Here is a 17,286-nt window from a genome sequence, read left to right as displayed (position 1 = left end):
CCTTTACAACCACACACACACTTTTTAGCATTCCACACAATCATTCAAAGCATTTAAGCATTCTGCCTCCCCTGACTCTCTGTCCATGGGGATTTGGGGGATAAAGGCCAGCGGAGGGGTTGTTGACCACAGGGACACACAGAGAGAGAGAGAGAGAGAGAGAATGAGAGAGAGAGAGAGAGAGAGAGAGAGAGAGAGAGAGAGAGACACAGGGAGAGAATGTCAGTGTTAGCTGTTTCTTAAGTTTGCTTTAGCCGGCCTTTGGTCTTGTGCAATAACACTGCAATGAGTGCACACTGAGACGTGAAAGATTTTTGTCTGTGGCATTTTGTGGCCGCTTCGTCCCAGAAACATCCCATAATACGCAGTTTGGAAACCACAGAAAGAATAACATGTAGTCGAGCTATGAATTTGTTTGTATTTTGCTCATACAGTGGGATTGTTACACGTTGTGTGCCTTATAATGACATGCTGACAAATGTGGTTAGTCCATATGCAGAGTCGGTTTGGTTGAATCCTGAATGCTGCAGCAAGCAAGGCAACAAGAGTGATAGAAGAGAACTTAAAAGGAAAGAGGTGTGACGTGACAAATTGTTGCTTGAATACTGATAAATGAATAGGGAGGTGGGAGGCGTACAATGCACCCGATTGTTTCCTTATCATTTGACATTTGGGTCTGCAGACCTTTCCCGACAGATACAGGAGACTCGCCGTGACAAGGTCACGTCACGTGCCTTCCACGGAAAAGGTCCGCGGGCTGAAATGTAGAGTGACAGAGATACAATCAACTGCATTCAAATGATAATGTGATACGTTATTAATCCCCACAGGGAAAATCTCTTTTTGTCTGCCTGCCCTCCACAGGGAGGTCAGAGGTCAGGCTCGGCTCCAGAACCCCACTGCTGCAGCTACCCGGGGATTGGGTGTCTTGCTCAAGGACACGTCAGAAGGGTGGAGTGTCGTGATGTTTTTTTTTATATCAGGTCACCTTGCCTAACTGTCCCCCCCTTGCTGTTCGTTTGTGAGTCGTCGGAGGTGGTGCAGGCCACCTGTGAAGCACCGCTTCCAAACTACTGACGCTATTTAAACCGATGAAACGATTCTCCCAGAACAGTCTGTGAGGGGAATGCAAACGTTTCCGTTATTGTATAAGTTGCCGTCTCAATTTGCATTTTGAATAAAGAGCAGATTGTGAATTAAGCTCTGGAGTTTCACTGCTGGGTGGCCAGCTTTATGTGGTTGCAGAGAGCATGATATATCACTCTATTGTGTAGAATGCAAGTTAACTTTGCTTTTGCGTAAGATGAACTGTGGGCCGACACAGGTCCTACCCATATTTCTATTACACAAAAAGATAGTTTGCTTGAAAAACATAATTACAGATCATCAAAAGCCAATTTATGTTAGAAAAAGCTTACTTTCAGCACGTTATCAGAGATTCTACACTTCCATACTTTCTCCTCTGCAGTTCTGCTTCCCTTTTATAACAGTTGCACAAATAAGTAGTGCAACTGGTACCAGTTATACCAGTAAAACTACTTTCCTGCAGATTTAGTTTGTAGTTTTCAGATTCAAGTGCAATATTTCAGTAAGTTTCAAATCCACTTCAAGAAACTGTTGAATTTGGGACATTTGTTCACTTTCTTGGCGAGAGTTAGACAAAATGATTGATACCACTTTCATTCATTTGTCTGTTAAATATGAAGTTGGAGATGCCAGGATCCAGGAGATGATTACGTTAGCTTAGCATAAAGACTGAAAGCAGGGGTAAACAGCTAACCTTGCTCTGTCCAAAGGTAAACAAATCTGCCTAGTAATTTGCTTATTAACGTAATAGCTCACTTGTTTAACCCATATAAAAACTATTTTGTTCTGTTCTCTGCTTGTCTACTGACATGATGGTGATGAATCCAGGAATTGTCTGCTCCTGGCCAGGAACTAGTCCAGCACACGACCCGCCCGTAAAAAACCACAGCTTCTCATTTAGCTAGTCTGGTTAAGAGGAGTGAGTGATGAGTCAGCGGGCAGTTAATGGCAGAATTAAAGGTGTTTTGAGAAAGTGAGAGATGCTGCAACCATGATAGGTCCTTGAACCTGTAGCCAAAACTGGCTACCCAAAATATTAGCAGGACGCAAGATTAGCTGTGGACGGACACAGATGTGCACACCCACTCTCTCACCAACGCACTCGCGACCAATCACATGATCCCCCTGGTGGAGATAAATAGTGGTGCTAGTAGCTGACCAGGTCAGCTGTTTCACAGTGTTTTGTGTCGTTATGCTAAGCTAAGCTAACAAGCTTCTGGCTATAGCTTCATATTAACTGTACATACATGAGATCGGTATCAATTTTCTTGTCTAATGCTCAGCAAGATAGCAAATGAGAATTTTATCTCGTGTCCCAAAATGTCAAACAATCCCTCATACTCGGCCGTCGAGTCTTAAAGCTACAGCGTGTTTACAGTTGGTTGTGGAGCTGATCAAATGTGTAAAAGTCCACATACTGACCAGCGAATTTACAAATTAACAAAACGTTGTCTGGCACGATTTGTCCACATGGAAATCAACAATTTAAGGACGAGACTGAAAGCTGTGTGGATGAATATTCCAACAGATTGAGCAACGCACTAACATCGCCACGTTTAGGGGTTCATTTCTGCGGTGTAACTCGAAGGTTTCACTGTGAAAATGGATGCACTTACAAGGCAGCTTCATGGGCTCAAAGTGCTCCTGAAAGTGCTTCATGTGAAGAATATGTCTCACTCCCTTTAAACCCACATATTGTGTGATTGACAGCTTGCAAACAAAGTCAAAAAAGCTCACAGGCACCCACATTTGACAAAAGGCCCACATTTCTTCCCCATATGGGTCACTAACACGTGTAACTGAAGCCATTTCATGCTATAAATTCTGCTTTCGCATTCGAACTTTGCCGTGCGGGTGAGTGTGCGTTGGTCCCGTAAGTTGTAAAAGTTGAACTGTGACTCGTCACGTTGCGCTCTGAACCACATTTCCTGTCAGGCTGAGAGGAACAGCAGTGTGTGTGTGTGTGTGTGTGTGTGTGTGTGTGTGTTTTACTGCTATCATTAAAGGAATGGTTCAACATTAAAAGGGGAACTGGGGTTCTTCACAACAAAGCAACAGAGGTATTAGCAGCAGAGTGTTACTAACCCCCCCCCCACCCCCCATCTCTGGCTGCAACTCCTCGTCTGCTGCGTTTGTCTGTCTTTCTGGACTGTTCAGGCCTCCGTCTGTCTGTAGTCCCCGTCTCTTTTGCTTCTCAACTTATATATTGCTCATTTTAAAGCTCCTTCCCATATCTTTATCTCCACCTTGAGAACTGGACTCTTCACATATTCCTTCAGTTATTTCCTCCTTCCTCCTTTCATGCCCACGGTCTCCCTCTCCATCTCTCTCTTCTGTCGTCTACTTCTTCTCCCCCTCTCAGCATTTCCATTTCTACCCTCCACCCTCCTTCCTCCTCTCCGTGGCACCTGGTGTTGAGGTGTCGCTGAGGTGGGCCTACAGTAGACGGCTCTTTGAAGTCCCAGGGGCCCTCGGGGGCTGTGTGTGTTGTGTGTTTGTGTGTTTGTGTGTGTCAGGAAGCTCTTTTTTTTCCTTCTTTTTAAATCAGCGGCCCCAGTCGGGAACATTTGGCGTTGCTTTTGATTTGAGCGTCTCTAATGTTTAAACGACCTTCTCTGTACAAGTGCTCGTATGTGTGTGTACTGTACTTCCTGATTATGTGTAGGAGGAGGATTTAAGTCCCTATTATCATTCTTTATTTGCCTTTCTCAACCAATCAAAGCTGGACAGAAGGGATGGTTCAGTCTTTTTTTAAACTTAAGGAATGTTATTGGGACAAAACTATACTTTGTTTTTGTCTGTATAGAATGAGCTTTATTAGACTCCATGAGCCCTTTAGGATGTGAAACTGTATAAAACATACATTTTCTATTCAGATAAGACTATAAAACACCAATATAATAATGCATAATGTTTTAAAGCAAGACTTGATATGTGGTAGGGTCATATTGAAACTTACTGGGTTTATGGCTGGAGCAGTCGGGGGGGAATGAGGGGGAGCAGCAGAGGAGAAAGCACCTCTGTCCTGAAGTCTGCTATGGTCAGCACCCACTCTGGAGAGAGAGAGAGAGAGAGAGAGAGAGGGGGAGTTAAGGCAGAGAACGAAAGAGAGAAAACCAGCGAAAGTGGTAAAAAAAAAAGAAGAGAAGAGAAAGGAAAAAGAAACGAGAGAGAAACAGATGAGGGAGAAGAGAAAGAGAGGGAGACGGAGAGAGGGGAATCTGTGAGTCACTGTTTAACTGTGGGCTGCTAAAAGTCGGCTAGCCATGTTAAAATACCGTCTGAGCGTGTACACACACACACACACACACACACACACACACACACACACACACACACACAAACTCTTCCGAAATGAAGAAATCTGCCTAAAATTCAACAATGGTTGGCACAAGACTCACCCTCACACACACACACACACACACACACACGCTCACACACACATATTAAAAGTTTATACAGAAATCCTGCTTCTGCCTCTCTCAGACGTCGCTGCCCAATAGACCAGCTAATTATTTTCAGTCGGACACCAGGCACGCACACACCTCTGCTGCACATTCCTCAGAAAGTAATGAGCTGCTTTTCTACAAAAGGTAAGAATTTAGGCGAAGGTCAGATATAATTCTTTCCAGTTTCAGAAAGTCGAACTTTGCATCAAAAGCAGGAGCCAATTACATCATCCAAACCCTAAGTAATTTCTTTTTTGAAGAAGTAGGTGGATGACAATTAGCTCTTCCTCTACGAGGACGGTCCTTGTGAGAGAGGGTGCCGTGGTTTTAACGGCAGTATCTGCACCAGGACTCTCCTTCTTCAGCTACCATTTTCAACACGACCTACTAATCTGATTACTTTGCAAAATTACTTTAAAGTATAATAGTTGAGCTTAGTCTGTTAAATATTAGAAACCAGTGTAACAAGATGAAGCCAGCTGGAGCAGCTCTTTGAAGTTTTACCTAGTGGCCAAACGGTGGAATTACAACTTCTGGGTGATGCTACTGGTTAGCATCCTAGCATCCTAACATTAGCGAATTACCACTGAATGCAAAGTATAGCTGAGGTCGACGGAAAAGTTCTTCGTTTTGCAGGAATGTGGTCTTAAAACACATATTTGCAAAATAAATGTTTTTTGACTTGAGGATAGCGACAGGAACATTTAATTTGAATCATTCATCCATTAATTCAGAGCCGGGCTCAATGTGTGTCCCACATGTTATGACAAGCTATCAAATAGCTGTCACGGTGTCAGTCGGCTTCATTCTCTGTGGACCATGAATGTCATAAAAATCCACCTGAGTCATTATAAATTGAAACATTGAGACATATTGAGATATATGCGTTGAACCATGAGCCTAAAATGATGGCTATTGCTCGTTTGTGTGGTATCAACTGTCAAAATCCAAATATATTGCATTGTGCATTGATATAAAACCACAAATTCTCACATTTGATCATGTGGAATCAGCCACTGATGATTAATCACTAATCAAATTATAATTGTTTCAGCACTACTCTGGTGCATTTTCCAGCCTCCAGACAAGAGAAACCTTCACTCATTAGCCCCTCTGGGTGTTCAACTGCTTATTATTTTATCAGGTCACTTCCTGCTGTAGGCCTTTTGCTCATTAGGCAACAGATGCAGATATTAATCCACCCTTTATGCCGCGCGTCAGCATCACAGCTATTATTAGTCCCAAAGATTATATTCTTAAGACTTTGTTCCTTCAATATTTATGCTACTTGTATGAGCTATGTTGCTCGAAACATCGTCGTCGTTACATCTTATACACAACATAAGCCGTTCTGTGCAGTTTTGCTTGATTAATGTCAGATCTGGCAGACGGAATGAGGAAAACAACACACTAAATCTTTCATTGGAAACCATAAGACCCTGCTTCATTCACAATCAAACCATGGACGTCGTTGCTGAATCTTTTATTAAAAAAAAAAGCCTCAGCTTTTACAATGGGAGACTGGGAATTATGCAGCATGTGATGTTGACTTCTGCTCCATATTCCTGCTTCATTCGACGGTACCCAGCGGAGAAAGACAGGGGAGGACGGACATGGAGAGACAGAGAGAGAGAGAGAGAGAGAGAGAGAGAGAGAGAGAGGGTGACATGCAGGTTCTTTTTCGGTGTCTCTGTCTCGATGTGAAACCACGTGAAGCTCTGACAGGAATGTGACAGATACCTGCGATGTCAAAAAAAACAAAAACGGCGGGGCTCACACTCATTCTAATTTGTCAGGTGAGACGGTGTTTTTGGTAGCGTGGGAGGTGCGGTGCGTTTGTGTGCGTGCTTGTCTTCCTGTCGGTGCATAATGCATGTGCGTAGACACTGAGCGGCGTCTCTGCCGGCTCTCTGTGCCTCCCTGTCAGCTCAGCTTGTCATTCAAGCATCAATAAAGAGAAACTTTTTTTTTTTTTTACTTTCTCTTTTGCTCTGTCTAAAATTTGTCACGCTTTTTTTTCTCAAACAGGAGGGGGAAACGGGCAGAAAGGAAGACAGAAAAAAACGGCGTGTTTGACAGGAAGTGTGTTGGAACAGAGAGATTGCACGACGTTAACAAGGAGAGTTTTTTTTTTTAGGAGGGTAGATGTTTGGAGTGTTTGGAGGGCAACGGTGAGGAGGAAAGACAAACAGCGGGTGAAAACTACCCCAAATTGAAATGATGATATAGCATCACTCAGTTGAGATAAGTTGTCATCAAATTCCATCATTTGGTCTGTGGCCTAAGCTTCGAACTACTCGAGGTGCCCCTCGGTTTCACCAGGAGCGAAGGAATACAAACTTAACGGCACAATCAGCGTCCTCCTTAATGTGTAATGTCGTACACGGACAGATGTTGAATCACTTGAGTTTGTAGGCTACCCAGAGGCTATGACGTACTCAAAAGCTCTCAGATGCCAGTCACCCGCTGCCATGGCAACAGGCTGCAAGCTTAGACACAATATGTGTTGAAGCAGTTGCAGTGTCATCATAGTTTGTATTTCCTTAGAAGAAAGAATGAAGGAAAATTTACATTTCAGATTAAATGGGAATGCCCCTTTAAGAAAAAAAAAACTTGAAGTAGTAGTAGTAGTTTTCCCACCACAGAAAATAGAATAGTACTGCTGCACGTGTTCGGATTTAGACCAAATATATAAATACACTAATACACTGTTTACTGGGGAATAAAAGGAAGGTCTGAACTTGTCGGCGCCGGCACTGAATTTGATTGAGCCGAGAGTCATTTTTCGTTCAATCCAATTAACCCGGGAAGTCTACATTCAAACCATCAGAAAATCCCCATCAAAAGGTTATTTAATATTCAATCTATAAAGGCATTATTGAGACAGAGGAGCACTCTTATCTGCCAGTAAATGAATTACAGTTTCAATTTGCATGTTGAGTGAATTGAACTGAAAGTGCCTCAGACCCAGAGCGTCCACTAGAGCTGTCGTGTGCCTGCTGATAACCAGCCTGCCAATTCAGGATTTGGCAAAAAGATAGATTTACACACTGGTCCATTTTTCTATTTTTGGATTGGCTTAAAGGAGAACAGATCCGTAAGAAGTCTATGGCACCTTGTTGAGGAGACGGACTCATGTTGGCAAATCATTCATCAGTTATGTTTGCTTAACTGCTTTTTTTCCAAGTTTTGCAAAAGAGGGACAAGTATGGAAACGACAAAGGGATGTTAGGGTTCGAATCTTGCAAGAAATGTATGTGTGAAGGAATCACTAGTGAATAGCTTGTGTTGGACTTTAAATAATCTACTGTATTGAAATATTTTTACTTTGAAAATGATCTGAATTCATGTAGTTTGAATTCTTTTCTAATTGAGTAATTTCTAATATTTCATTTTTGTAATGGTTCACAGCCTCTACTAGATAATTAAAGTTTCAAAGTTCAACTTGAAACTATAATCAAGTTTCTCAAATTTCATAAAAAAAAAAGTTTTTTTCAGAAATATCATTTGCAAAGTCACTCAAATTGATTGTCGACATTTAGAAATTAAAAGATAACCAACTCTGACGGTCCCATAATCCAATAAACAAGACTTTTTGTGAATCCAGAAAACAACAACAAAAAACAGACACTTAAATTGACCTCCTGGATACTTCAAAGAGGGTAATTCAAACCACGTACATTCATACAGATGGTTCTAAAAATAAAATGATTACTACAGCCTGTCTCTGCTTCCACACGTGTGTTTTAATTTCTCACATGCAATGTACACTGAACGCAGCACGTGTGCTAAAGGCTGCAGTCAGACGTGTGCGTGCCAGCAGCCCGACTTCTCCTCTTGTGCAGACCTCGTCTTTCCACCTCCTCTTCAACAGATGTGACCGGACCAAAGGAAAACAAACCTGCAGTACAAGGTCTGTTTGCTAACGCGGTGTGTCTCTAAGAGTCCAGGTTCAAAGTCAGAACTGACCTGAGAAGCCCCAACTCGGTCCCTCACGCAACCAGCCTCCACAAGTGAAAGGAACAAAATAAACCCTTTGGATACTGCGAAGAAGAAGAAGAAGAAGAAGAAGAAGAAGAAGAAGAAGAAGAAGAAGAAGAAGAAGAAGAAGAAGAAGAAGAAAGGGCAAGAAAATTAGGCAGTGACGTATCTGATTGAAGCCTTAAGAGAGTGAAAGAGAAAAGAGTGAGATAATTAGTGTGTTTGTGTGAGAAAGATAGAGGGAAAAAACAGACGAATAGAGGAAAAGAGACAGGCATGGTAAAAAAAGAGGCATGGTAGAGTGAGAGAAGATAAAGAGAGAAAGTGAGGATGGAATACAAAGAGGGTGTGTGTGTGTGTGTGTGTGTGTGTACACCAGGTGTGTATCCGCCATCCCCAAGGTCCTTCTAGCTGTCTTCTCCTATTGATTAGTTCATATTGATCTGGCCTGACACACACACACACACACACACACACACACACACACACACACACACACACACACACACACACACACACACACACACACACACCCAGCATGGTTGACTTGATTTAGCCAGGCTTTGACACAGGGGACACGAGGGTACATTGTTAACACACATGCAGCCATGCACATACACCCACACATGCAATCCCCCCTATCATTTTGCCTCGTAGAATGACAACCATCTTTTCTCTGACACACACACACACACACACACACACACACACACACACACACACACACACACACACACACACACACTTGTCAAACACTCTGCCTATTTGCTCGTGTGGCTTTCTGGCAAACCGGCAGAAACGATGAGAATGTATGAGACAGACTGTCAGGAGGAAACTGTGTAGGAGCCTGATAAATAAATCTTGTCAGTTTCTGTGGAAATCAAGGACGCTGATTTACTTTCCGACCGACCGCCATGCGTGACGGTATGTTCTCTTGGATGTTACAGCGATCCGTTTAGCTCGGATGAAGCTCAACCTAAAATGTAAAGTGGCTGTAATCAATATCACATGACTTGTATGTGAAAGGGGTTGCTCTTGTGACTAACTTACAGTGAATGATCACCCAGTCGAGCACTAGCGCCTTGTGAACAGCACACCTGTGTTGGTTTGACTCATACACCACCCTTCCCCCCCCACCCTTCGTGCAGTTTCTCAATCTTAATACTACGCCTGTGAATCTGAATGTCTAATAATGGCTCTGCCAGCTTTACACTGGAGTATTTGATGCCCTGGAAGCTGATAAATCTCTACCTGCTCAGACCCAAATAGCAGGCAGACCACGTTAGTGACTTGCTGGTGAACATAGTTATTACTCTATTTCCCTCAGGAGTCCAAAAACACACTTAAAAAAAGGGGGAATATTGGACTTACATTCATGGGAGGGATAGAAACGTGGGTTACTCATCTCTCATGTGATGAATGATGCGTAAATAGGCAACTATCATGTGTTTGCAGCTTGTTTCCACATCCCCCACGGCGTCAAAAGATCAGTTATTACATGTTTTATTGAATCACAAAGAGCCTTTTTTTTTTGTCACATGATGTTCTATAAGATTTTGGGTCACAAAACATTAGCTGTCGAACACAGACAGCTGCAGCCGCCTAAAGGCAGCAGCCGAAAGTAGCAGGGCTGCAATTGGAGGGTCAATGGTGCAAATCCCCAGACCGGCTGGGAAAATGCAGGTGAATGCGTCTCCCCTCCCTCACATAAAAAAAAAACAAAAAAACATACAGTCAAGTCAAGGTGCCCTTGAGCAACACATCTCACCTCCAACTGCTCCTGAGCTGCTCAGCGGCAGCTGCACAAGACCGTGTTTGTTCGGCGCAGCTCCCGGTGCGACTGCGTGGAGCTCTGTGAAGGTGAAGTGGGTCGAGGCTGATAAAGAGAACTCTGCGTGCTTGTTCCATCTTTGCATGATGAGAAGGAGACGACATAATGTGTGTGTGTGTGTGTGTGTGGGGGGGGGGGATCTGGACACATGTCTGCCCCTCTGATGAGAAGGTCTTTCTTGTCACGACCAGAATGATGCATGGTGGGACCCGGTGGCAGGTGCCCTGACGCATATCAATATGTATACACCACATTTATATACACCACACACACACACACACACACACACACACACACACACACACACACACACACACACACACACACACACACACACACACGAAGATCACAACTTTCTTCTTTTTTTTTTGTCCTTCATCCAGGCTCTGTGCTAGACTTGCTTTCTCCCTCTTTGTCTCCGAATCAGGAGAAACGTCACTGTCTGTCTCTGCCTTTAGTCTTTTGTGTGCATGCAGAAACACACATAAATACAGACACACAACACCTGCACACACACACACACACACACACAGCCTGCCTTCTGCTGCTGTGATGGCTCCGAACTGTCAAAACATCCTTGCTTTCTCTCTCTCTCTCTCTCACACAAAAGCAGCCTGACTGAGCTTGTCTATGCAGGTTCAGAGACACTGCTGTCTATCCTCCCTCACTCTCTCTCTTAGTCTCTCTCTCTTTCTTCCTCCCTCCTTTCTTCTGCCTCTCTCCTACATTTGTGTATCTTAGCGTTTAGATTTTCCTTTCTCTATCCGTCTCCCGTGTCTCGCTGTCTCTTGCCTACACGGGGATCTGCATATTTAAAAAAACAAACAATATAACGCATGTTATTCTTCTAGTGTATTAAGTTATCATTCAAGATGTGTGAACTAAATACATAGCTGTTGATAACAACTCATGCTGTGCTCTTAAGCTGTGCTTCGACTCACTATTAAGTTGTTCTCGTTGACATATTTAACTGTCTCAGGCATGATAATGTCATCTGACTGCAGTTTATTGCTGCTACCAGTTGAGCGAAGCCAACCAAAATCCCCGCATCCATCAATCAATTCGCTGCTATGCTGGCAAAGTCGCCAGGCAACATAAATGCGGGTTAATAAGAACACCTGTGCTGTGTGATTGGATATACTGGCATCAAAACCAGTGGCTTCCGAACACATGCCTCTCTCATCCCTTCTTTTTGAGAGGAGCTTCTCCAGGTGAGTGTGGAAATCCAAAATGCAGAAAGATGTGTTTTTAAAATTGTCAAAGCTATGGAGTCTTGTGAAAACCCTCTGATGCTAATAAAAAAATAATTCCAGCCTTAAATTGCCTTTGAAGGCTGGTTTTCTGCTGCAAGATTCACTAAACATTTCACCAAATCTCAAGAAAACTGATCCCCGTCCCATAAAACCACATGCCAAGAAACAGAATCAATTCGTTGCACCCAAAGTGTAAAACGCTAATCCCGTTTCCAACATGTACTACAGTAAAGTATCCTGGTGAAATCATCCCACAAAAAAAATGATATGAACAGTTCAACGGCGAAAACAGTGAAGTTTCTTTTTCAAACATGGCTTTGTGGTAAAATATGTTTCTCTCCTACTAACACACACACACACACACATGGCGAGCTGTGTGTTTGGCCTGCAGGGTGTGCACAGCAGGGAGGAATCAACCGTATGGCAGACATGAGGACGGAGCCAAATCTGGCTCGTACACATGGTGTGTGGCCGTGCTGCCCTGTGTGTGTGCATGTGTGTGTGTGTGTGTGTGTGTGTGTGTGTGCACGTGTCGCTGAAGGCAGCCTGCACTTAAATATATATCAGGGGCAGCGGTTGCCTAGAGGTAAGCAGTTTTCACTGGAAAGCGACCAAAGGAATGAATGAAAACCACTCTCCGGCTACTATCACCGTGCCCTTCCAGCAAGGCACTTAAGGTGCCGCGGCTTCACAAGAGCCTAAACGTGAATGGAGGGAGAAGGAGAGCAATATTACATAGGAGGACATATTCTAAACATCGCCAAAGTAAATGCTAATCTGGGAATGGGGGCAAAACCGGCAGTCAGATGATCAAGAAGGTTCTAAACAAGGTCTGAACCAGGAAGCAGATCTGTAGATTACATGTGTGTGAGTTCAAGTGCTGGAATCTTCATCAACTGTTAATGCTTATTATGGTTTTGCTTCTGGATTTAATTGTGTGTAAAAGAAGTTTAGAAAGTAGTCAAAGTAGCTGCATTAGTATGCATGCATACATTTAAAGGCTGACTGTATTAAAGACACTGTTTATGTAGTGTGGTTCCATGTATGTGTGTGTATGTGTGTGTGTGTGTGTGTGTGTGTGATGCCGAAACGTCTCTCGTGTCAGCGAGCGCAGGAGAAGCATGTGTTGTTATGTGCGTGTCCATGTCATTGCATGCTGCCTGCATGAAAACACGCATGTCATTTAATTGTACACGTGTGTGTGTGTGTGTGTGTGTGTGTGTGTGTGTGTTTGTGTGTGTGTGTTGTGCACCGTCTGTGAGAGCGTCTTGGCTCGTCGTGGTGGCTTTTTTTTTTTGTCAGTGCATGAAAATCATTTATTCATGTTTCATTCTCTCCACAGAGCCATTTGTGTCTCGCATGCATGCCTTAATAGAAGCTCTTTGCTCACATGTGTAGCTAAAGGTAAGACTACGGATGTTGCATCGTCTCTTCATGTTCTCCTTTCTCATCTCTTGTAACATTTTTTTCCCTTTTAAAGCTCTCCAACCCCCGTCTTCACCCCGACCTCGTCTTTACTTGCCACATCTCCTCTCCCCTAAAGATCTGCGTCTCGTCATCTTTTTTTTTTCCACCTCTCATGACTCTCTTGCGCGTAGAGGATAACCATTCATGCAGCATTTCTCACTCGGTGCGAGTGTGTCGGTCTGTGTGGGAGGTTTTTTTTTTAAAAATGCATATATTCTATAAGAGGGGAGGAGGAAACGGAGCGTGGTGAAAAGAAAAATACAGCCTCTGTGTGCGCATTGTGTCAGTTGAGTTGACATCTGATCTTGCTGAGTATGGTAAAGAAGAAAGTGCTGAAAGTACTGTGTGTGTGTGTGTGTGTGTGTGTGTGTTTTGTGGCCTGCATGTGTCCTCGTTTCTGTGTGGGTGGTAAGAGGAGGGAGTAAGGAAACAGGGTGTGTGTGAGTGCACTTAGTTTAAGTGTCAGCATGGCTTAGTGTGTGTGTGTGTGTGTTCTTGTGTGTGTGAGTGTGTGAGTGAGACAAGCAGGGAGAAAAGAGGGGGAGTCGGAGTGAAACAGAGGCTGAGAGATGGATGGCATGCAGAGGGAGGGTGATGAGGGAGGGAAGACGGCGAAGAGGAATGAAGGAGGCGGAATCAAGTGATTGGGAAGGCAAAGAAGAGATGGAAAGAAGTCAGAACAGAAAGAGACACTTTGATGCGAACGCCTGTTTTTCTTCTTCTCATGCTTTCTCATGTCTGTTTCAGTATTCTCCACTACGACATAAATGTTGTATGAAAGAATATAGAATAAGAAACTCTTTTCTCCTGCCCTCCCCTTCTCTCCGTCTCTCCAGAGGTTTCCTGACAAATAGACCGGTTTGATCAACCTCAGACACACTTACATTCAGACACACACACATTACACGTGACCGCAGCAGAAGTCCCTCTCTCTTCATTCTCAGTGTCCTCATACTGTGTGTATTTCATGTTTCATGCTTTGTGTCCTTGGTGTACTGTTACATCAATAGGGAAGTGTCTCCCCGAAGGAAATCTATCAATATTTCATTCCATAACTGCTGAAAATGCAAGATCGACAAGCGGGGAAAGAGGCGACGGGAGAGGAGCTCGGCTGTAACAAGAGAGTCGGAACGACTGAATACAGATCCAGAAGTCGGGAGTCTGCAGAGCGGCTGGAGCAACGCTGACTTTCCCTTCAGAGGGGAACGGCAGGTGAGAGTCAGAAGATGGGCAAGGAGTCAATCAGAGCAGATAAATGCAGGTAGACACCAGTTCCAGTTCTAGCAGCGATTCTCCAGGTGTGTGGAGGTGAGGAAGCAGGATTTATCAGCATTTGTACGATTCACCGAGGAGGCGGGCTTTTGGGACCAAACACTCTTGCTGTCCGATCTCATGATCCTGTTTGTTCTAAGCTGACAGGAACGGGAATCCTGCTAATAGATAGCGTCAGATTTCACCCATTTAAACCCGTGTGTGTAGCTACGTCACAGCTTCTTATCACCGATGTATTTATGCGAGGGCTGACGGGGGGATGAGGGGCAGCTGTGACACGGCCGAGGTGCTGCTGATACGGGAACCCTGAGGAGACAGCTGATGGGCAGAACGGTCTTGAACAACATGAGTTGTAAGTCAGGATAATATGGTGTCTATTCCACCTACACAAGTATGTTGTTGGGCTACAATTATCTATTAATCAGATAGACTTCTCCATATCCTGAGCTTAAAAAAGGATAAAAAAAGAAATGGTAGAAGCACCTCGGTAGCCGAACGGTCCCAACCTTCCACCCATGGGTGCTTTGTTGCTTGTCCTGCCCCTCTATCGCTCCCTGTTTTCAGCCCGCCACTACACTCCTCATCCGTCCTATTATAAATCTTAAAAAAACGAGGCAACCCAAAAGTAAAAGGACAAGGAAGACACACAGAAGAGGGGGCCCTGTGTGGTGAAAGTTCATGTTAATACATCTACCCAACATCCCATAGTCTGTGTTACTATGGCACTGACACAGGACTTCAATTAAAACTCACTGGCCACACACACACACACACACACACACACACACACACACACACGGCCATCGTGCAGACAGGCCTATTGATTTTTGTGGTAACACTGTCCTGTCACCACATACAGTGCGAGTCTTCCTCCGTGACCTCCCCTCCCTCCCTCACCCCTCTCCTCGCCTCCCACACATGTGTAAATTATGTGACACCTGACACTACTCACCTCCCCCCTCAACTCTCTGCCACCTCCCCCTTTTTCCTTACCATCTCTCATTACGATCTCCACTCCCCCTTCCTCCCGCCGCTTGTATCCCCTTCCCCTCTCCTCTTCCTCAGATCCTCATTTCAGCTCCATCTCCCTCATTTCCTCCCCTCTCTTTCTCCCGTGCTTTCCCCTCACCCGTTTCCTTTTTTCTTTCAAAAAGGATGATTGTCAGGATGAGAGCGACACAGGCTGGAGGCATGGAGGGGGGGGAGGACATGGGCCTGTTGTTTTGCCAGTGCTAAAACCATGCATAAAAAACACACAACATAGATGCACAGATAAAAAGAAAGGACAAATAAGAGAATGTCTCACAATCCCCCAGAGAGTGAGGAAAAGGAAGAAACAGAGGTTCCCCGCTGCGTTCAGAAGCTTTGGCATTAGTGCTCTACAGTCATGCCAATACATGAACAGCAAAGAACAAGGTAGAGAAGAAAAGGGGAAAATACAGACACAGAAATACAAAGAGAGAGGAAAAATAGGAAAAGGCTAAAAACATCTTCACAGGCTCCAGTAACCTTTCTGACCCGTATGCTTACGGGATCATGTCTTCCTGTTGTCTGATATCATCGGTTAATGGTATTTCAGCACTGAACGTTTTTCATAAGAGCACACATTCTACATACCATGTTTCAGCACTTCCTTTAGCGGCGCAATTTTAATATAAACTCAATTTCAAGACATGAAAAAAAGCAGGTGCTTCAGCCAGTGATCGTCATAAGACATGACAGCCTTCAACCACATTACTGTGAATCCGTGATTCCAGAGCTCGTTTGCTCGTGACCCCTTCACGTGAAGCCGTGTCTACCTGTGACCCTCCATAGCCAGGTGCATGCAGATCAGTTGTGAGCAGGTCAGTCGAAGAGGAATATATTCCCTCGTTGCATTTGAGAAGGTAAAACTACACAGTATTTCACAGAGTGCTAACGACGCTAACGGCTTCCATTCATGTGACGAGTATCAAATGAAGTACTAATTAAGTATTACGCATTAGGACTGGTATTGGTGCTACTATCGCCATTTTTTTTTTTAATTACCCACCCCCTGTTTGTAATCGACAGATCCTTCTTCAACATCAATTTTTACGCCGACGATACAATTTTGTTGTTGAAGATTTATACTCAACAATCAAACTACACAGAGTTAAAAGTCCAGATTTTCTTTCTGCCCCCATTATCACTTGAGTAATTCAATCCAGTGCACATCACCTCCTCAGCATTGTTCCCTTTATTGTAAAGTTACATGGAATTGGAAGAAACAATGGATGTGAAAAAACAATCATATCATAGTAATCATCTCTAAAGCTCGACTGTCGAACTACCTCACGTCGAAAAAGTTTAAAGCTTGTTTCAGTGTATTTACTGATTGAATAAATTAACTGAATTCAAACAAAAAATACTTTTCTTTCAGGAAATAATACCTGACGTTGGCTTCAAAGCCCCATAAAACCTCCTCGTGTGCACCATGACACCACTTTTCTACATGGAAATACTGGATCTCAATATTAACCGTTGAAGAGAGCAGAGTGAGAGAGCAAACAAGGAAACGTGAGTGGGTAGAGGCAAGATTGTAAATGCTGATGTGTTGCACATGTAGAGATCTGAGGTTGAACGTGCAGAAATCTAAAGGAGGTGTGAGAGGTAGCAGAGCAAGAACACGCACTTCTGTCTTTGTGTGAAAATGCAATTCATATTTAAAATGTCTTTTAACTGAACACAGCATGGAATAGAAGAACACAACATGGAAACAGACACACAAAGGCAGACTCTGCATGCAGGTATTCACTCAGACAGCTGAACCAGTTTCAAACTGTAATCTAATACCGCAAAGTGGCTACAACACCTAAAAAAACAACAATATCTCTATCATATCTTGCACTGGTCCAACATTATGTAATGGAACACTGGGGCTTTCCCCCTTTTGATCAGTGCTGTTGATTCAAGCATATCTGGCTAT

The 17,286-nt window shown here is 43.8% G+C and overlaps 1 protein-coding gene across 2 annotated transcripts in view; it reads right to left on the bottom strand.

Annotated features, from left to right (window-relative positions):
* The window catches only part of wnt5b (wingless-type MMTV integration site family, member 5b), a 64,054-nt gene that overhangs the window by 28,275 nt on the left and 18,493 nt on the right, over positions 1 to 17,286 (bottom strand). Inside the window, exon 2 of one of the 2 annotated variants that reach the window (XM_084039340.1) lies at positions 4,046 to 4,139. The exons of the other annotated variant lie outside the window; for it this stretch is intronic. The gene's annotated coding sequence lies outside the window, so the exon portion shown is untranslated. The remainder of the gene's footprint in view (positions 1 to 4,045; positions 4,140 to 17,286) is intronic. 2 annotated transcript variants of the gene reach the window in all.

Source organism: Eutrigla gurnardus, assembly GCF_963514095.1.
Source record: "Eutrigla gurnardus genome assembly, chromosome: 21".
Lineage (NCBI taxonomy): Eukaryota > Metazoa > Chordata > Actinopteri > Perciformes > Triglidae > Eutrigla > Eutrigla gurnardus.
Note: the sequence above shows the minus strand (reverse complement) of the source record. Positions and strands in the feature narration are given on the sequence as shown.